Source organism: Argopecten irradians, unplaced genomic scaffold (assembly GCF_041381155.1).
Source record: "Argopecten irradians isolate NY unplaced genomic scaffold, Ai_NY scaffold_0205, whole genome shotgun sequence".
Taxonomy (NCBI): domain Eukaryota; kingdom Metazoa; phylum Mollusca; class Bivalvia; order Pectinida; family Pectinidae; genus Argopecten; species Argopecten irradians.
Genome location: NW_027187672.1, coordinates 3,240 through 25,738, shown reverse-complemented (window position 1 = coordinate 25,738; position 22,499 = coordinate 3,240). Strand labels below are relative to the sequence as shown.

General features: G+C 34.9%; 2 long non-coding RNA genes across 3 annotated transcripts in view; both read left to right on the top strand.

Annotated features, from left to right (window-relative positions):
- The window catches only part of LOC138312096 (uncharacterized), a 62,914-nt gene extending 42,782 nt beyond the window's left edge, over positions 1-20,132 (top strand). The window contains exons 1-4 of one of the 2 annotated variants that reach the window (XR_011206856.1): positions 15,001-15,037; positions 16,799-16,907; positions 17,821-17,910; positions 20,085-20,132. This is a non-coding gene — a long non-coding RNA (uncharacterized lncRNA). Of the gene's footprint in view, positions 1-15,000; positions 15,038-16,798; positions 16,908-17,820; positions 17,911-20,084 lie in introns of those variants that run through there. The other variant, XR_011206857.1, reaches the window with a different exon arrangement.
- On the top strand, positions 3,594-15,001 carry LOC138312097 (uncharacterized). Its single transcript, XR_011206858.1, has 3 exons — positions 3,594-3,649; positions 10,899-11,143; positions 14,939-15,001. It is a non-coding gene; the product is annotated as an uncharacterized lncRNA (long non-coding RNA).
- Positions 20,133-22,499: the final 2,367 nt, after the last annotated feature.

The window sequence follows — 22,499 nt, the reverse complement described above, 5'->3', positions numbered from 1 at the left end:
AGGGTTCAACAGCAGTAAATCCGATACCCAAGGTAAAATGAGAATGGTAAACTGATGCGTATATCATTGGCAAACACATTTTATAATTTAACATTAACTTTGTTAGAATTTGCGTATTTTTGAATACTTACTCGCTTATTTTGAATGGATACATAACAAAATAAAAATATGCTTATAAAAAGTTACAAAACAAGGTAGACTCGGTTATTTGTCATTAGAATATTCAGCCACCTGGTGATTGTGACTGACTAGGCAAGATACACATACGTAAAACTAAGCAAAAGTAAAGTTGATCAATATCTATTGTAACTGATAACCTAGTAAGGCACATGTTTTAGAACAGTTGTCTAGTATTTTTGGTTAATGCGAACCCAACCCTTACCTACACCATAATGCAGTTTTCGTCATTCATACTATGATTCAGTCTCGGTCAGCATCCTCGATATTTCAGGGGTTAATATTACTGCGTAGTATAATCCCTGGATTATATCATAGCCAACTTTTTTCAACTCGGCGTAAAACTTTCGAAGAATACCGTTCATAGTATGTTCGCTTGTTTCACCCTCAAATTCACTGATCGTTCCAAGTGATTTTTCTCGGAGGTAATCCTTCAAGATGTTTACCGCAGTTTTGATAACCTGTTGGCGATGGAACGTCAATTACGTCACTATAAACGTCATCTGACGTCATGAAACGTCGTCAGATGACGTCCAATCTAAATCGCTATAGAGGAAAAGTCCGCCAAATTTGAATGCAGGTAAATAGCCTTTTCCCACGGTAAATAGTCCAAATGACTATTTCCCGGGGAATGGCTTTTTATGACAGTGAAAATTTTAATAGCATTTCTATTGACTACTTTTTTATATAGCGAAAAAGAAGCAAAGGTATAATTAATAACAGTTGTGTTTCAATGAAAGCACATTATTGCATATAAACTCACCGGAAATGTGACATAACAGCGATTGATGTTATCAAAACTAACAAAGAAGAAAATAAAGTAGTCTAAGAGTAGATCATTTAAACATCCATATTAAATAAAGACAGGACGATATCAGTATATGATAGGTGACTTTAAATACAGAGAAAAATGCTAAAAATTTCTTATAATCATTTCTTTCGAAATGAGTCGTGTGTAGCTTAGATATGTTATATGTTTAGCAATAAAATCTCGTAACGCATTATGCATATCAAATCAAAGCTTGCTGTACAATAGCTTAGGAATTATTTTAGCTGTTTGTCGTCCATACTTTTGCTAACTTCAAAGTTGTTTAATATATGTTTTAATTCATGTGCAAAGCCGGGCACTCTTTACAATTTCCCATTGAACTTAAATAAGAAAGAATGAATAACCTTTGTATTCCCGAGTAAATGCTATTCCGTAACCAGGCATTACAACAGTCTTCGTGCGAGAAATGCCTGCGTTAATATATCGGGGTAGTTAGACCTTATGAACTTCCTGGTTGGAGAATCTTACAAACTACAACTATGATCTAGATTATCTGCTGCCATATAAGTCATGAATTTTTAAACATTGTATACAATTGTCAATTATGGTCAGTCGTTGTCGGAAGTCAGCAGTGGTCAACGTCATCTGGGATGATAAAAAGTTAATAATACAAGAGTATAAGCATCTCATTACTTAAAGATGAAATTCGATCCGCCGAATACTAATGCACTGCTCAAGTAAGTTATTTAAGGTTAATGCGTTGGCATTCATTAGTCTAGGTCTAGGTAGTTAAATAGCTGCGTATGTAAAATCAAATCGGTATTTGTATGTGTTTTATTATTTATGATATGTACGTGTGTTCAAGTATATATATGATGTTTAACATGTGTGTATATTTTTGGTTGTCATTGCTTCAGTGGGCCTGGGGTATTATGTTTGAAATAAAAACTATTCCGGAGCTGGCTTTGTATTTCTTTAATGTTATATATATCTGTTATTTGATTAATAGTAATTTAACTAAAAGAATGTTCTATTTAATTCCAACCGGTAAATTACGATATATGTTTACGAAAAAATAGCTTCTTGATTTTGCAAAATTCGTTGTTTTAAGTTGTCTCTCTACCCTTTCCTGGTTTGTATTGCTAATATTTATATCTCGCATCGACATGTTTTTGACCTTTGTATGTTCAGTGAGTGTTTGTACATTTATTTACAGTATTTATTGGACTGAACATTATTCTGCTTTTTTATAGGTGTAAACATACAGTATAATCTTTTTAAACCGATGGTTATTGCAATTCAAGACCCTTGCATATACGGCGAGCGATAATTGTATTGTATAGTTTCCTATATTTTACTTTTCTAATTGTCTATTTCTTAATTACCTGTACTGTGGTAAAATCGGACAATAATATAATGGTTTTTGACGCACCCAGCCGGCCCACCGCAGTTTTGACTCGGTGTTAAGAATGGAACGTGGGCTATAGTACACCATCAAGACCTGGGATATAAACAGCCTTTTCAATTAAAAATGAAAACATCACCCCTAGAGAGGTTGTCAGAAGGACCTTAAGCCTAGAAAATAACTTATAAGTTTTTTAAACTGATGTGCAGGCGTACACATCAAAACACAGTAGAAATTTTGTTTTGATTATTTTGAAAATTAATTTAATGTTTACACAATCCCCACTACAAAAATATTTTTAAAATTTACTTCCTTATTTTCTTGTTAGAGGTGGGTAAGAATCTAGGCAAGGTTTTATTTTCTATTCATACAATATGTAGGGTTAACGTCAACTAAAGAAATATGTTTACTTACTGGTGGGACGATTTATAACATGTGTCGAAATTTTCAGATTGATCAATATTGGAGTGAAGGACAAACATTAACATTTTGCGAAAATATTTATACATGAAAAAAAAATAAAAATTTTACATGTACCATTGAATACCCTTAGAATGCGTTTTGATGTAATTATTTTGAAACTCTTCATACTTATAGCATTGGCTCGCCACTGACTAAAAAAACTTAAAACACATAAAAAAAATATTGTGTTGAATAATTGAATATTTTTTATCTTATCTATATTTCTCTTTACATCCTTTAGAATTATAGTTTACTAAGTTAGTGAGTCGTTGTTAACATGAAGCCTGTCCCTGTTGTAGTTGAAGCAAAAAACTGTTCTATATTTAATATAATTAATTATTGAGTTATTTAAATTTATTTGATTTCAAAAGTGTATAATCTATTTATTGTGTTATTGATAGTGTATTGTAAGCAAAAAATGTCCTTATCAAAAGTATTTAGACAATAAAATCTCTAACTGTTTTATATATATAACCCTTATTTGTCTACAAAAAGTTATTATTGATATAGTTAATTCTTAAAGAAAATAATCAAAAATCAAATTAATTAAAAAAAGAAAAGAAAAAAATACTAATGTTTTTAAATACATATAAACACTTATTATTCTGTTTACAGTTAACCTTGCCACTGGTAACATTGTAACGAGTCACAAGTTCTGATTTTAATAACAAATGGAGTCAGTTCTAAGGCTGTTGATTTGGATGTATAACACAGACCGTGGGACTCTGACTGCTGTACACACACAAAGGGGTGTACCTGACCGAGGCCCTGGTGGCAGGAGTAGATCTACGGCAACAGTCCGTCATACAAAAATACAGTGGAAATCATATACAGAAGTTATGTTTTCAAATGATTATTGACTAGTAAGTAGTGTGATGTGGTTCTGGGTGATCGGGTGGTGTAGTGGTTACGCCATTCGCCCTTTCACCTAGCTGGCTGGGAAAAAAATATAGGTCCATAAATCCCACAAGAAGGCAGTTTAATTATTATTTATAATCTTTTGGGTGGAATTCCTGATTTTTATTGACATTGATATGTGCGTGATATATGTAATACAGGTAGATACGATATCACTTATACAAGGTAGGTTATGGCTGTAATATGGATATGAATGCCGACAGGTCGAAAGTTACGTTTTTGAAAAGAAAAAACAACCACATCCTAGCGTTCGTCACGACGATGCTGCGCACAGAGAGTCTGCCCAGGGAGGTAATTTGTTTGCTTCCTCCCCCAAAGTCAACGTATCTGGTATATATAATTAGTGTTCTGAGTCGCATTGACGCCGATATTCGGCAGTTTACGTGGAAGATATGACCAAAACGAGACGTGAGAACTAAGAAGGATGAGACCCAGATTCATAACCGAATTAATGAAAAGATGGATATCGGAATCGACTCTCGGATTGTGGTGACGGATCGTTACATATGGTGAAGAAGATCGGAAGATTGTGGATAGACGGAGATCCGGAAAGTACCAGCGTGATGTCCAAGCCAACACAGTACCAATTACAACCGCCCTCTACAGAAGATCGAAGCAGATTAGCAGAAGAACGGTGATCATATAGCGTGATGCAGTCCACGCATACCGTAAAGCCGATTAAGAATGAATCACGTCACTTCCACAGATCGTGAATACATGGGCTTACAAGGGAAAGTTTAGCGGAGAAGCAAAGAATGGTGACGGATGATCCAGAATACCAAGACAGAAACATCAGAGCGATTGACGTGGATCTGGGATCACAATCCGACGAATATGATGGAGGGGGGCGGATTTCTGAAGATCAAGCTTTAATCCACTAGCTACGAAAGGAAGAATGATGTCCAGATTTGTTGGGGCAAAAATGTCCGACATGAACCATACCCAAAAAAACAACGACACAAAAAACTAAAGGTGTGCGTCGCGGAAACGTACAATGGATCGACACCATTGCCGGAATTAATCTCAAGTTACTTCGGGGGATGTCGCTCTCCACGGATCAATGATTGTTCCGAATCCGAAGAACGCGGGAATATTTTCTGAATTCAAGTCCTTCGGGGGACATGGTTCAAATTTTTTTTCTGAAATCGCATCTATTGCAAGCGTTGACATCCATGCTTTTATATTGCGCGAACTCCGCCGAATTTAGAAGAGGATAGCTACAAGGGCTGATCCGGACTGTTCCGGACACAATCGTGGATGTTCGGAGAGGATTTAAGGTGGATAGGTATTGGAAGGACGTTGGTAGTACAACAGAAAACCCGAAGATTACGGAGCAGTTGCGATCAGTTTGTATCGGATAAAGAATACAAGGATGCAAATTCGGAGAAATTAAAATCCTGTATCCAAGCTCACACCCTGCTTTTCTGTTATTGATACCTGCCAGAGTCATAAACTATCTGAGAGTCAACTTTGCGAAAGTCCCGGCGCTTTATTCTTTTTGCAAGATTACCCCGATTATTTTTTTCAAGTCCAACACTGATAATTGGGCAAAGACAAGACCGGCGGTTGTAAAACACCGCAATAGAACCCACAAGCCAAAAGCCGATAAGATCAGCAGTCGAGATGAACTCCAATTTTCATTTACAAAGGCGAAACCGAGAGACAGGCGGAGTCCCTGTTGCAGATATTATTGAGCCTTCGGATAGTCCATGGGGCATTCTCCAATCGTTTTGTTAAGAAAAAGGACATTACGTATGCGTTTTACGTGGATTATCGTAAACTAACGCAGCCATCAATTAAGGATGCATACCATCATTCCCAGGATAAATGAAACTCTGGAATTATTCTCAACCGGATCGAAGTGGCGTTTCTCCACACTAGATCTCACAAGCTGTTACTGGCAAGTGGAAACAAACCGACAAACGCAAGGACTCAGCTTTCGTTACAAGACAAGGACTATTCCATTTTTAATGCTGATACGTCCGGCTTGGCCTCACGAATAGCGGAAGCTACCTTTCGCAGATTCCTTGGTCTTTGGTTCATAGTATTACCGCCGGTTTGTAAAAGGGTTTTTCTGTCACTAGCCGATGTCTCTTTGGATCTAACCCGAAAATGAATGGACCTCATTTATGCGGACCGGGGACCCACGACTACTGCGTTTTTTATTGCTGAAGTAGGTCTGACAAACTCAGTAACTCTCGTGTTACCACGGACCCGAAGCTCAGCATTCCATTACCCGATACCCGACGCTAGTAATCCCGACGATCGGTGATAGTTTTTGTCCGTCAATGACAGATTCCATAATGACGAACTTTGTAGAAAGACCCTATAGCATACCGCTAGCAGAACGTTGACCAAAGCCTAAACGCTAAATACTGCGTTCACGAGACGGGAAACTGTTAGATCCGCTGTTTATTTTCATGTAAACATTTCCGCCTATTACCTTTTATGGTAATAGAGCTTGGAGGGTTAGATCATGCGGCGCTAACGTTTGGTTCCTTTCTACAAACGCGAAACTTTGAAGGCCAGATCGCGACGTTGGATGAAAGACTTTTTAGACACCTTACCAGTTTCTGGAATCGATACACAAGAGCATGGAAGAGACATTCAAATCGCGGATGCATTATCACGGCGGCCGTGTATCAGTGTAGACTAGAGGAGAGTAGTTATGGCAAAACTTGGACGGAGGGAAGAGTCGGCAACACTTTTTTTTAGTCGAGTTTTTTTGAGTCGATTGATGCGGTGAATAGACAATATCAGGAAGCCACCAGGGTTGATGAATTTAGAGTTAAAAATTTCTCGTTACAGAAAACTGATGACTTGAGTAAAGAACCTTCCGGCTTGATGAGTTGACCGGTAGATTCAGCGGATCCGAAGGCTTATTTGAGCGCAATGGGAATCAACTTCAATCTGACAATGATGGGACCATGTTCCGGTCGTTTGGAGGAGCTCCACAAGGAGAAATCCTTCATGGGGTGCACGATACTCGAAAACTACCGGACACTATAGGGTATAGGAAGACAGGACTGCTTCAGCAAGTTATCAGAAAAACGTTGGTTTTTTTTCTGGAGGGGTTCTTGCAACTGCTGTGGAAAAGATGGGGATTGCTTCTATTTCCTGTCCTCGACATGTTGCTTGCTAGGAAAGATTCGGTTCCCAAAGCAGAACGGCGCCGAATGTAACCTTCCTAAGTAGGGAGACAGATGGAAAGGGTATGCCGCTGACATCCTCTAGGTCACGGTTGCCGGTGATGTCAAGAGGAAACCGCTACGTTTCTGGTCGTTACGGATTGTTTCACCAAGTGGGTTGAAGCTTTTACACTTCTAAACCAGGAAGCGGGGACTATTGCGCATGTACTGGTCGAAAACTTTTGTCGATTCGATTACACTTCTAAACCAGGAAAGCGGGACTATTGCGCATGTACTGGTCGAAAACTTTGTCGATTCGGTTATGCCGAAGGAGTTTTCACTCGGATCAATTGAGAAAAATTCAAATCGAAGCTTATGATGGAAGTAATGCAGTATCCTCGGGGTTAATGAAAACCAGAACGACACACCTTTCCATCCCCAGTCTGACGGTCTCGTTGAGAGGTTCAACAAGACGTTGGTGCAAATGTTGAGTCCATTCGTGGGAAGATACAAAACATGGGACATGGGACGAATGTATTCCGTTTCTGCTGATGGCGTACCGATCGAGTGTGCAAGATATTTATAGAGAATCTGTGTTTTGTTCATAAGGATTAATGTCCAGAATCACTGTTAACGTTTATATAATTATATGTCCAAAAATCGACTCAGGTTTATATTATACAAATATTCCATTGGGTTACTGTGCTCTAGTTCATTATATTAACCCTCGCTGGGTGTCAATCATCAAACTGTTATATTGTACGAGACCGAAAAAACACAATAACCCCATGAAAAATTGCTCAAGTTATTCACCATGTGTAGATAAAAAACGTCGACATGTTCCTACTGCCGTGCAATATAATGTTTCTATGGAAGCTTGCAATATAACACTTCGAATTGTTCATCACAACAACTTGCTTATTGAACAGTCGGGATAATAGTTGAAAATATTATTTTCATCGCAACTCACTTTAACGCTGGAATATACACCGTTGTACTTCGATCAAAAACATTTTTACAGAGTCATTCCTTTTTTGTGCTTATAAGTCTACTGAATTTTCAAATTATCAAAAAAAAAAAAAAAAAAAAAAAAAAAAAATAACTGACATACAATTTCAAGTATACCTTATAACAATATGGTTAAGATCATTTTTTTTAACGATCTACCTAACAAATCATTTGTATTTTCATCATTGCAAAACTGCTGCATACAGTTAGTTTTTTTTTTACAAGATTAAATAAATATATTTTACTTTGATATGTCGAAATGAATATATAAATGTGAGTCGCCCGTTAAAAATTAAACGTAAATCTTTAGAACAATACATGTATAACGGTATGTGTTAAAATGAAGAGCTTTGTAATTGTTTAACAGGAATCTTAATTAATCAGAAGTGTGAATTGTTACATTAAATATTAGTTATAGCCCAGTGGATCCTTATAATATGTTTTGTAACAAATTGACCCCCCTGTAACCTGGTAATATTTTCGCTCTCAAACCACAACAATTACAGATTCCCAATGTAATCACCCTTTTTCACCTCAAACGCGCTCTTATACATGTAATAACAAAATAAACATGTTTAGGAAGAGCACGTGTTAGTGAAGCCTACATCAAATGCAAAACATTTGGTTATGACCTTAAAATAACAAATGTTTGATAATTTTGATATATAGTAAAAGCTTAAATTTTCTACAAAAATATTACTAAATAACTCAAATTTGAAATTATATTGAGCTTTCCAAAATGAGTATTGCATTATATATTTATATTGACAGCTTCAGATTCGTTATTATTGATCTAAACATACGATTTATCACAATATAAGCTTTACTAATAAATAGACCTTGATATATTTATGACATAAAAACGACAACTTTAATCGGTCCTCAATTTGTCAATTTAAATATTCGGAACATTTTTAATTTAGAGAAATAATTTCGTTGCACTCAAAATATAAATGAATTTTTAAAAGTTCTTTCAAGTGTTTTGCATTAATGTTGATTACATTAAATAAAAATAAATTTTGTTCGTTTGGCAAAATTTGTATCGTGCGTGGTGACAAGAGGTCCTTTGTGAAGCATAATATGTAGTTATATAAACTCTTGTGAAAATAATATAATTTGATTGACATAAACCACTGGAAATGGAAAACTATTATTGGAACTTTTAAATACATCAGTTTTCTTATCCTTTATGTACACACATTTTTTTCAATTTGATTTTTATTAATTAAATTTATTATATTACACCAGGTATATAATATATATATATTTATTTGGCATACACATTACATGCATATACATGTACTTATACATATATCTATATCTACACAATAACCATATTACTATAAACAGATTGTTTAAGTTTGTCATTGACCCTTTCAGTGTCGCATTAAGATAATAAATTTCCAGTCAAAATATTTCAATACAATTTCCTTCCTCTAGAGTATAACTAAAACTATAATGATTGAATCACCCTACCCTCCTCCCCCCTCTCCCCCCCTCTCTAAACCTGTTTTGCTTCGTATCTCCATATACAGTATTCCATTTCTTTTTTGTAAAATTTTTTCTTGTTTCTCCAGGTGTATGCTCGTGTGTATCTGAGTGTGACTTTGTGTGAATGAAGGTGAGAGGACTGGGTGTGTACATTTTTATGTAGGTGTGAGTGAAAGTGTGTTAAGTGTGTAAGAAAGTCTGTATAACGGTGTATGTTGTACGTTTATGAAAGGCAATAATGATGATGACAGTTGATGATATGACGATTAGGACGATGATGATTTTGATGGCAAATATTCTCTGATTTATCTCCGATAATGATAATGATTGTTCATGAAGATAAATGATAAGATGCTGATAATTATGATAATGATGATGAAATGATAAGATATATTGCTACTGAATAATGATAATCATGATGATGAAGATAAGATGTTGATAATTGATGATGATGATAAATGATGATGATAATGGTGATTGATGACAAATGATTGCTTTTTGTTTTTTATACTACATGTATATATAAATTGCCTTGAAAAATAAACATTTACACAAAAAAAAAAAAAAAAAAAAAAAAAAAAAAAAAAAAACATGTTTGTAAAACATATGTCAATCATAGGGTTGGGTATTAATGTTGATATATATAACATTATGTTTTTAATGAAATTAGTCGTGACGGGGGTTCTTTTGAAAGCCAATTAAGAAAAAAATTGACATATTCGAGAATTTGATAGAGGATGCATAATGATATGTTTCTTTATGCAAATTATGAAAGCTTCTGGAAATTGTTGGAATAATGTGACACAACCACTTTAACTTAACGATTTAGACTCCTTGATTACTTATTTATGTTTTCGATTTTAAAAGTATTAATGTAGCAAGTATTGCAAAAGTGATTATTCGATCTTTTCATAATAAAGCATTAATACCTAGGTGTATAATGTTTTCTTGAATAGACCGCCTGACAAAGGAAAGATATATTATAAATTGCAAATATAATAAGAAACATATACTTTACACATTTTGATACGCTAAATTAATGTACAAAAATAAATATATAAAATGATTTCAGAATGATAAAAATATTAAGAGATTCAAAAACTCGTACTACATGTGCTATAACACATTGGCACATTCACTCAGTCGTGCAACTCAACTCATAATGAAATTGCCTTGTTTGTGATCAACTTGTGCGTATGCAAAACCACCCCGATATGTGTTGATTTGTCAAGCTCGATTACTCGTATTGCAAACTCAGGCAATGCGACTGACTGGATCAGTCCATAGGGGTGGTATTGCTTATTTATCCCACCATAAGCTTGCATGCCAACTTTAGGATATCCTGATACACATTGTATGAATATCTACCATTTCTCTGTCAGGAGTTACAATTCCCATTTGGGTTTTTTTTGTTTGGTTCTGATTGAGTAACGGGAATTAATAGTTTTGTCCATGTTAGACATTTATTAACAGTACAATTCTAAATATATTTACAATATCACAAAGCTTGATAACAGAGTGGTAAATTTGTTATTTATAGACCAAGGAACACTCGATCGATTGGCTGGCTTTGAGATCTATCTGTCTGACACATCCGACTGGGGATTAGGAGCACGGTGTTACAAAGACACGTCTGCTGTGTTAAGCGCAGTGGCCGCGATACAGAACGTAGTGTGTTCAGGTGTCGGAACGGTATGTTACTATCTACAATGACCGACGTGTAAAGGCTAAATCCTGGTAACTCGGATGATGCTGTATTGGAACTGTGTGAGGTGTACGTTTACGGTAAGTGAATATTATTTGATTTTAGGGAAATAAAACAAAATAAAAAGATTTCTTCAGTTCATATCGTTTTACTAGCTTAGTAATTCATCCAAGACATATATTTGATTGACTTAACGGAGAAAACATTTTTGAACATTATGTAAATATCTTTGTGTCATTTATGGCAACAACATTTCTCATTGATTTGACACCGTTAGACCGATGAATATAAGGAAGCCCCTGTTAAATTTTGAAACACATTTTTCTGCAAAGGTAATGCAGTAATATCCAAGTTAAAACTAATTGTCAAGGATGAACTTTTACTTTACCCAAAGGTCTTGAGTACTGAGATTTAAAAACATATAGTTAAAGGAGACAAATTACAAAGAATTCAGATATTATATTTTGCATCTGAATCTCACCATCAAGTAGATGTAAACATATATACTCGACAATGAGGGATGATCACCCTCTGCAGTAACTTGGTAAAATGGTAGAGGAGCTGTTGTGATGAGGTCGAATGGCATTGCATGAAGTAGTGGAATGATCTACCTTCGCAAGGTAAAATGGATATACGTTTCTACAGACATCAATTGTATGTTACATGTTAGAAAGAAGAACAATGACAAATACTGAAGCCGCAGTCTGAAGTGTTTACTTGTTTGTCACAAATCTACAATTATATAGTAGAATAAAAAATGACAAAACATCACTCATACTCATGTATAACACTTTGTGTTCTGCCGACACCATAAATATTGAAAATTGAATTGAAGCAACTTGTTTCCTGGTAGCACAGATATTATATTAAAATATGTGCAAAATGTATACACACACAGCTGCAATAAATAAAGCCTGTAATCATGTATTATTTGTAATATCCCTAATATTTCACTATATGCTATATACAACGAACCGGACGTATTATTGTGATGTGATGTCATTTACCCTCGGCTAGGGAAGAAATTACGCTCCGGCATGCTTTTTAAAAACACACTCGATAATGGACGTCATGCTACGTATTTTGTTTCGTCCGAACAACGATGCAGTTTGAAACCGGGCGTGGATTTCATCAGAGGAACATCTAACGACCCGCGCCTTTGAGAAGCATGGTCCCGACTATTTCTTTAAAAGGCAAGTGACTTTTCCTAAATTATTTTGGAGAAAAGGAAATTGGCTCAGCTGACAGTAGTGAAACCTCTTTCAAAAGAAATCTTCTTTCCTCTAATTCTATTTTCAAGGCCCGACTGTCGATTTTTGTTTATTTTGACGGTTATCTGCCACCCTTCATTTACATTCAACTTAGCATGGAAGACATAATCAGACATTTTCCCAGCAGTACGTGAGTTGCTTGGTATTAATCTAGACTTTCAAACGCAGCAGGTACAGCTGGCCCCTAATTGTATATCGAATGCTTATCGCTGAGTGGTCGTAAAACGGGGCCCAAAAGTGAGAACCATCATTTCACCTATTTCACTTTAATGCTTTTACTTAACGTCGTTGTTGCGAGAAACATAACCTACTGGTTTCTATTTTTTTTTTACATTTTATTGCAGATAAAGTGATTTTAATTTTAGTAGGGAAAAAGCTGACAAAAACAGGAAGAGACAAATTTTGTAAGCGCGACAAACATTCAAGCACACTGACCCTTGAATTTTAGAAACAGCCAACGTTTTTTTACTCAATATTCAATGAAAATTTAGTCATCAGAAGCTTCTTCAGTGAAGATCGTTGAATCTTTCAAAAATCTTGTACAACACTAATACCGAGGTACGGTATTTTTTTATCTTCTCACAAAAGTATAAAGGGAGCCTGTTCATCTGTGATTTGGCGTTTATGTGGCTGGGTAGTAGTAACATTTGTGTTATAGGCTTAGCCTATAATATTGGCCAATACAAAGTATAGGCGCAATCTGAGGGAGAAAATTGCAAAATAAAGTATGTTATTTATAAGCGTCAACATAAAATACACAATCATAAAAGAACAACATATGGTGCGAGAACAGGCAAAGAACACTGTCTTAGGGCTCTGGGCAGCTGATCCATTATGAGTTAATTATAGTAGCGGCAGTTATTAGTTTAAGTTAAAACCCTAACCTCGCAGCCAGATATATTCTTGGGGGCGGGGGTGCGGGGGCTCGATAGTATAGTACATATCACTTGTTCCAGGACTGACGCTCCCCCAAATGGTTGTCAGCGGACGACAGATGTAATGCCGAATTGTTACATGCTTGTTCGTCCAATGTTATTAGGAGCTGCCGCATCGTGGTGGAGTATTGGTCCTGACGCTCATGTGACTCCAAATAGGTATACACAGGGTTCTTTAAATGGTTCAAGCACTGCCTACCTTTTGGGTTTATGCTATACATGGAGGGCCTAAACATGGTAGATTGCATCCCGTTCCCCAAGTGTACCGTACGTAAGGATTATCATGAGTCACGTATGTTCCTGGTGTCTGATGTCCATGGGTTATAATGGCAATAAGAGTCTACTGTATAGTTTGTCATGTGTATTGCATTTACTCTATTCTACACTAATATAATTATCTTTCTCGTCATATTTTCTCAGTGATAAATTTATCTTATTTCCTACAAAAATGCCGAATAGGATGTTATTCTACAACAATGACCTTTATACTATATATATTATGCAATTTATCTCACATATAGAAACTGTAACCAATCAAAACCGGTAACCTCCACATACAGGTGTATAACCTGATCGCTATAGGACTTGATAGCTAGCAAACATTTTTACTGAGTATAACTTCTTTTCGACAGAGGGTAAGGGGTAACATATACAGCTGTTCTGAAATGCAAAAATAATGGGTTGACCTTGTGATATTATTATTCTCTTAAAGAAAGCAATTGGTTTATGTCAATTTCAAGAATATTCATATCTATCAATTAACCAATTTACAAAATAATTGCTTTAGTTTGTCATATGTATGAACAGAACAGTGAAATTCCAATAAAATCACAGATTACGTCAGTTTTTTTTTTTAAAAATTATAATAGCTAAAAATATAAGCACAACACCCATATTATTTTTATGTTTGTTTACATTTGATATAAATTCCTACTTCCAAAAAATCTATATAAAAAGTTGGTCATCATAGAAAAATGACTTTCCACAAGAGATCCTTAAAGAGTAAATACAACACCATATAGTCTAACTACTTTCCGGACAACAACAACGGCTTGGCTGGATGTAGGGCTATATTTCCGTCATAGATGATAAATCCTACACTCACAGTTTCAACCCAGGTGAATCCAAGGTTCGCGATGACAGAATTTGTTTTCTGCGACAGGAGCCCTGAGCGCTGACTAAAGCAGAAGACACATACGTTGCTTCACCAAAGGTCATATCATTACGTGGAGCATGCCTTGGGGAACCACATGACTTGAAAATGAGGTTGTTCCACATGGATGATTTTTGGGAGTTTGTTAGTGATTCTTCATACCGCTGTCATGTCTGTTTCGTTTTTGCTAAATGTATGACAGATTTCTTGTGTGATCCCTTGTTAAATTGGTAGGACTGCTCTTTACCAAAACAAAATATTACTAAGTTAATTCAAACACGGGGTTAACACCAAATATGAACGCTAAATAATCTCTGTGCTTCCAATCAAAGAGGTGGCAAGAAGGCATAATTCAATTCGGATAATAAAAACGAAAGTTATTGATGTTATGCGGTAAAAAAATACAAATGAAATGAATAAGATATAAAGGTTACTATAAGATAAGGTTTATTCTGTATCCACTATGTACTCCTTAGTGCCTATTAACAGTCCTAATGACTGCTGATTTTATCTAAGGCTGTACTCCCGGGAAGTACGGAGAGAGGGAAACTGCAATGAAGATTGTGTGTCCAACTGTCCCTAGTAACATATGTCATCCAACAGCCGGGATATGCGGTATGTATGTTTGTATAATTCAATTTCGCTTGTTACGAGCATTTTCATTGACTTAAAAATGTACTTTATCAGTCCATAAAACATGAAAAAAATGGCGTCGCCGTTTGTAACATTGCTTCTGATTGGCTGAGATGACGGCGTAATTGATTTCATAGACAAAAAGAGTCCTGAAATGAATTTTGAATATTGAAGAGTTATCTTTAGTAAGTTGAATTATAAGGATTAATTTGAATAGATTGTTTATGCTATGGAGATATAACACAAAAAAAAGTCTGAGTGTACTCTCATCATAAACCGCTTCGCGCTTTATTTAGAGTTCACTCAGATTTTTGTGTTATATATCTCCATAACATAAAAAATATATTCAAGTTTATCCTTAATTGTATCAAATTTATTAAAACATATTGAGTCTGATTTTGCCAACACTGCGTCAGCAGTTGGTATACGTCAAACGTCTTATTCACAAAGCACTAATTAATGAAAGTAAAAAAAACCTTTTTCGAAGGGACCATTACCTTGTGCATGGTTTTAATGCGAATCCTGGCTCAAGTCTTTTTAACGTATAACTGTCAAAATGTTTTCCATTGGCCTGCCTCACCTTCTTTTGATGATTATACAATAAGTGTATATAATTCAATTTGGCTTGTTACGAGCATTTTTCATTGGCTTAAAAAATTTCCTTTATCAGCCCACAAAGGAAAAAAATGGCGTCGCCGTTTGTAACGTTGCTTTCGATTGGCTGAGATGACGGCGTAATTATTTCATAGACAAAAGAGTCCCAAATTATCTTTTTTTAAATTGAACAGATTATCGTTAGTAAATTGAATTATAAGGATTAACTTGAATAGATTTTTTTTTATGTTATGGAGATCTAACACAAAATCTGCTTGAACTCTCATCATTCAGATTCAAATTTTTGTCTTATATCTCCATAACGTAAAAAATAATATTCAAGTTAATCCCTACATAGACATAAATCAATTTAGCTCCACACATACGCTGGTCACCTTTTCACATTTTGCCTTTTTTCAAACCTGTGAAGCAAAATAAACTACAGATAACCTAGGGATAAATATTTAAAAGTAAAACTATGGTATGAGCGAATGTCCCCCTGGAACAACACTTGCCAGGATCCCTAGTCATCATGACTAAGTCCATTTATTAAGCTTAATGGCATTTGTTGTGTTAATGACTACTGAAATTCACATCGGTTCAACAAAGGCTTGAATATATATATATATATGTTATCTAAGTTAGTCCGAACATTGTGAACAACTATTTCAGTCCCAATCAATTTTTAATCTTCTGAGATAAGCTAGTAATACCTACTCATGTTGGTACCCTTTCTGTATTTCAGGTGTATAATCGAGCTGTCATTGTTCAATAAGCTCAATGAGTACGCTTACAGTGTACTATTAACCGCCTTTTTTCATTCATGAAACCCACGTTCAGATCTAGCTATAAATAGCTCGGCATCTAGGGATCACCAACAGAAGACACTGTGACTGATGATGTTTAGACAATACGTCCAAATTTGTAATTTGATAATATCTTTTACATTTTTTTGCATATATATGACCTTATCTTGATGACGGTTTACAGTTCCATATTATCTATATGGTGATGATATGGCAGGATGGTTAATTTTATTGACAAACACAATGTATTTAATTGATTGAATGTAGTATATTAATATCATCGACATGCCTTTGTTGGATAATGAATTTACCACACACTTTATATTCTTTTAAATGCTTTTAGATACAAAAGTTTGTGCATCTGGATATTATGGATCAGACGATAATTGCACTCCATGCCCTTCAAACTGTGCAGGGAATTCTCTGCTATGGTACATCAGGGGCTTGTCCAGGTAATGTTTTCGTCAATGAACATTTTTCCATATACCAAACTTTTGATAACAGTTTTTGCAAACTTTTAACTTTTAACACAATTTTAAAAGAAATGTTTGTCTGATGAGAAGATTCATAACAGACTCCCCAAAGGATTGTCGATTATTTTGAAGATTATAAAACTCTAGGCAAAGGGCAGAGTGCAAGACACTTAAGAATATAGTAAATTCATTGAAATAGCTCTACCGATCGTCATAAAATAGTACTCGACAAAATCTAATCATTTGCTCACAGACGTCCTACAAAGGGTGGCTCTAGCAATACATTTTAATTTGACCCCTTGCCCGGAGGAAAAATAGAAGTATAACATTCTTTGAAATCCTTCTTATCATAAAATGTTCAATCTGAACAAGATTTTTCATTAACACCTCTCGGGGGAAGTAAACAAAATTGTAATTAAGATGCTGACCCTGACCATTTTGGAACAGAAGGGCCAGGCCCAATAGGAGAAATAGAGGTAGATTCAATTTAAAATCTTCGATTGTACTAGTCATAATGTTCTAAATGACGAATTATTAGGAGAGTATTTGAATATTTCAGCGGATTATGTTCTTTAATTAATTTATTGGTGGGCATGCGGTTAATATTTTAAAGAAAAAATGGAAAAAAACCGGTTATTTCACCACTTCTATCCGGTAATTAATGATGAAGTAAAATGAAAAACAGATGAATGTTAAAAAAAGGTCAAGTGATTGTATGCATTATATTTGCTATGTATCTTAAATTATATATATATGATGATATACGTATTTTGTTCACATTATTACAGTATGCGTACATTTTGCATTTAATTGCATAACAAATGATACTCTATATGCAGTATCATCAGATATCTACTTGTTTGGTTTATGATATTTTCCTATTTTGTTTCAGGCTGTACAGCAGGATTTTCCGGTATATTATTGTAGATGTCCATTGAACTGTGCTGACCAGAGCTGCCCAAGTCTCCAGGACAATGTTCGAGTAAATATTGACAAAGATTATGTTGTTGTTTGAAATATATTGTTTCACTCTCCAATATATTTAAGACTTAGTAACACTACTTATCAGCTGTGGCTTATGATAGCTTATTTCTTATGCAATCGACTTATTTTAAGTTCGTGTTACTGGAACTTTATTTTGGCCGATATAATGATCGTTATCAGTCATAGTTTTGACAAAGAAAAAATCTTAAATCTTCGGGGTGGGTGATAATTTCCTGATTTACTGTCAAGGGAGGGATTGAGATATACTATTATTTATTATACTAATTTCCCCTATCTTGAGGCTATGAAAACTCGCGCGCGGAGAATAAAAATAAGCAAAGATGCATGGCGTTACGAAATTATTTTGTAGTATTTTTTAATAAGCAAATATATCATTTTTCGAAAAAAATACTGATTTTACATATTGTTTGATAACAAATAACCTTTGTGTACATCGATGGACGGCAAAATTGAATTATTCATAGCACAGTCCTTTGTGACCTTTTAAATGTCTTAAATGTATCTTACATGGTCTCTGTCCTAGTGCAGTAAAGCTGTCAAACTCAGCTCGTATCCAAGCCGAATCCTACTCGTTTTAGGAAATAATATGCTAGAGCACCCAATATAATTATGATACATATCATCGCATGTTAACAATATGACGACCAACGTGTAAATTTACATTAAATATCCATGTGTTTGTAAAAGAAAATTAATATGAAATAGATTATGAATTTACAGTTTGTGCGTCTGCATAGAGGAAATATTACTTGATGGAACAGTCGATATATTATCGGAAAATAGTGGTGGGTTTCAGTTTTCTGGTGTGCTGCCAATCGACTAAACAATAAACATAAGATGAAATGGTCCCAAATCGATAAACCGGATATACATACAGTCAAACCTCGATGATTCGAACTTCGATGAATCGAATTTCTTGCTGTAATCGAACTTTTTATACCCAAAACTGTTTACATTGCACAACTTTGGCATAAATAACTTGACCAAATCGATCATTTTAAATCGATGTATTTGTAGGTGTTGTAGCGCTTTCGGTTCCTCCTTTTTAGTTTCGTTTTTACAACGTGTTTTTTGTTTTTATATTCATTCCGTAATATTAACTATCGCTTAAATAGTCACCAAACGAGCACCTTGTACATGGGTTAGGCCTATTACACGTAAGTCTTGTTTATAATATTCGTATGATATTGCTAACGATAGCAATACACGTGATTAATTGCATACTTCGTTTTTATTTTGTTTTGCTTGTGGTACAATGATTATAAAGTTTACGGAACAGAGACGACATGTACACAACTACCACAGTTGGTCATGGGGAAAAAAAAAAAAAAACATCGGTCGTCTAATTTCAAAACCACGAATAATTCGAGGTCTCGATGTACCGAAGTTTTTCTGACGGTCCCTTGAACTTCGATACATCGAGGTTTGACTGTAGTTCAATATAATAAAGACGTTTATGTATTTTCAATGAACATATATTATAGTAGTATAATTTATCTTTATAATTAACATTGACGTAAACCCAGTATTTTCTTAACCTCTTCAACACTGAATGTGTTACTAAACCTTTTTGCCAATGTAAATACAATGGGAACTGTCATACATTGTATAGTTTGTAAATTTTTGTAGTTGGAAATTTGTTTCCGGGGGTTTAATTTCGCGAATTACATTATATATGTATTGTAGCCTTTTAATCACCATTCACGTGACATATTTTAATATATAAAAAACCAGAACGTTGGTACGGGAGGTATTCAAATTTGTGATTTTTTGGATTAATTCACGAATTTTAACGAAAATCGCAACCCCCGCGAACCTTTGCAATTATATAGTAACGTTATGTTATCTTCCTTCGTAACTTATTGGAGTTAAAGGAGGTATAATTTTGTCTTCGCCTTCCAGATATGTGGTCCTGTTGATATTACGTTATACTGTATTATATACATTAATTATGTAACGCACATTGGGTTTCATCAAATTGGTTCATGGACAAAATGCATTGGTAAAAGTAACACGTCCATTTACTTCACAAAAATAAAAGTTAGCGATGTCATTCATTCTTTGTTTACTTATTGTTTAATCAATGAGTGTGTGAGAGTATTGTATGTATACAAAACCGTCGTCTGATACAACAGTTATTCTTTTATACAGACTGTAACGATGGGTACTACGGACCTTTCCTGTACATCATGTCCGACAGTGGGTCTGTAGTTCTAACACGTGTGATAAAACGTCGGGAACTGTTACCAGCTTTGGCGCCACGTAAGTAGTTATCATATTTATCATAAAGAAGTGGGGTTTTTTATGATTTGATTTTTAAAAATGATATACACATGAATGGTCATTTTTGCCTATCAATACCTAGGTTACGCACAGCTTTTGCTCGAGCTAAATGCAACCCCAAGTTCTAAAAATATTATGATCTGTTTTATTAGTTGCATTCAAACGGCGTTAAATAAATATTCGTATTCGGTAAAGAACACACATAAAACGTCCAAAATCGTACGACAGACTAAGGGCATATGCTACATGCACTATTCGTGAGCAAATATAATGGATTCAGGTATAGGAGGGGAGGATACTTTAGTTTGCCATGAAGATTAGTGATTTAATAATTTTTGACCTATCATCGGAAAAAATCATAAAGTACTGTATGTACTTTCGTTTGTACGGCTTGTACATTAATATGGAACGATAAAAACAAAAACATTCAAATCGCAAAGCATACAATTCTTAACATAGACAACTAAACGCATAGTTTTTTGACACACAAAACACGAAAAGAATAATAAGATAAATAACAATAAAAAATATGAAAAAAAGGTTTTCGCGTCAAGCAAATACAGTAAATCACGGATAAGTCGAAGTCAGCGAGTTCAGGCAAACTATTCGACTTATTCGATGATTCGACTCATTCGTGTTTTACTGCACACAAAGACATTAACATCTTTCGGTTGCATGGACCGTACCGACTGTAAATAGTATTTGATTAGCTTTAAAAGGTGAGAGATTTCTGTTTGAAAACAATTTCTTTTGATATGTTTTTTTCAGAATGTGATACTGGTTACCATGGTGCCCATTGCCACTTGTCCTGTCCAGCTAACTGTAAAGATAATGTGTGTAACATGAAACAGTGGTCAGTGCAACGTGTAAGGAGTTCATGCTTACTTGACATTCTGAAACTGATAGGCAGAAACGGACACATGTGTTACTTTCCGTGTATAAATTGTCAATAATGTTATAACACGAGGAGTAGATAACGCTGTCAAAAACAATATAATTTAGTTTAAAGATTTATTGAATTAGGATCTTTGCAATCGTAATTATCGGCATATTCCAAGCAGTAATTTATCGATTAAAGACAGATTGCCCTCGATATAGTTATTCTTTAATACAAAATTAAAGTTAACTTTATTCCATGACATTGCTTTCAGACTGTAATGTCGGATATTACGGATCTACCTGTACACACTTGCCCACATGGCTGTAGTACCAACACGTGTTGATAAAACGTCGGGGAGCTGTTATTCGTAAGTAAGGTTTTGAAATGGTTTAGAAAAAGTATGATCATCTCAGTAACCCAGAAATTGAGATTTCAAATTTAGTCGCCTTTACGAAAATGTGAAATGCACAGCCAAATATTTTCGTCCTCACCATGGCAATATAATTTCTGAATTGTATAGTAAAATTGTCTTTATATTTTGTTTAGAAGAGCATTTATTATTCAATGAGTTGGTGTAAACATCTTGTTCTGCAAATATATAATGTTTGGTGATTATAATAATATTCATTATCTACTCTGTATACTGGGAAAGAAAATTATTATGAAGACGGCTTTAAAGAAAAGATTGTTTGTTTACTGAAAAGGGGGATTAAAAGGACTACCATAGTGTATCCATCCTATATAATTTTTTGCAATGCTTCATACTCCCATAAAAACACGAGTTTTGATTCTGGTTCAGAGCTACAAAATGTACATATAGAGGGGAGTACAACTAATCCAATTTTGGATAAAAATGAATTTATTGTAAGAATACGAAAGTGATGATTTACTCTATATTGGAACCACTGAAGCTTTGAATTAGTTGTTATAACAAAAGGGCAATTTATAGCATTCCATTATCTGGTGCCGGATGGTTTCAAATCAGATTTAACAAAAAAATTGAACCCTTATTCCTAAACAATCTGTAAATTAAAAAGTATTTAGGGATAAAAAATGTCCTGTCTGTGAGTATTAGATCAAACTCCAACGACAGTAAACATGACCATAATTGAATGGTTCTGTCATTTGTCACGTTCTCAGAGCATTGCAGGACAATATCCCATATGTTCCACAACATGTTGAGTCAATTCAGAGTATTAACTGTTGTCTCGGACAACTAATTCGAAAGGAGTCCCCAAAGCAGGAGCTAGATGCGCGCCAGGGACGGGTAAAAGACGTCGAGTACAGTCTGAATCGTATATTCTAAAGAACTGGCAATCGTTCATTCGTGTGAATGAGGATAATCAGACATGTTCAAATATATGGGACAAGAAGTCATAATCCTATCCCCATGACGCGAAGGA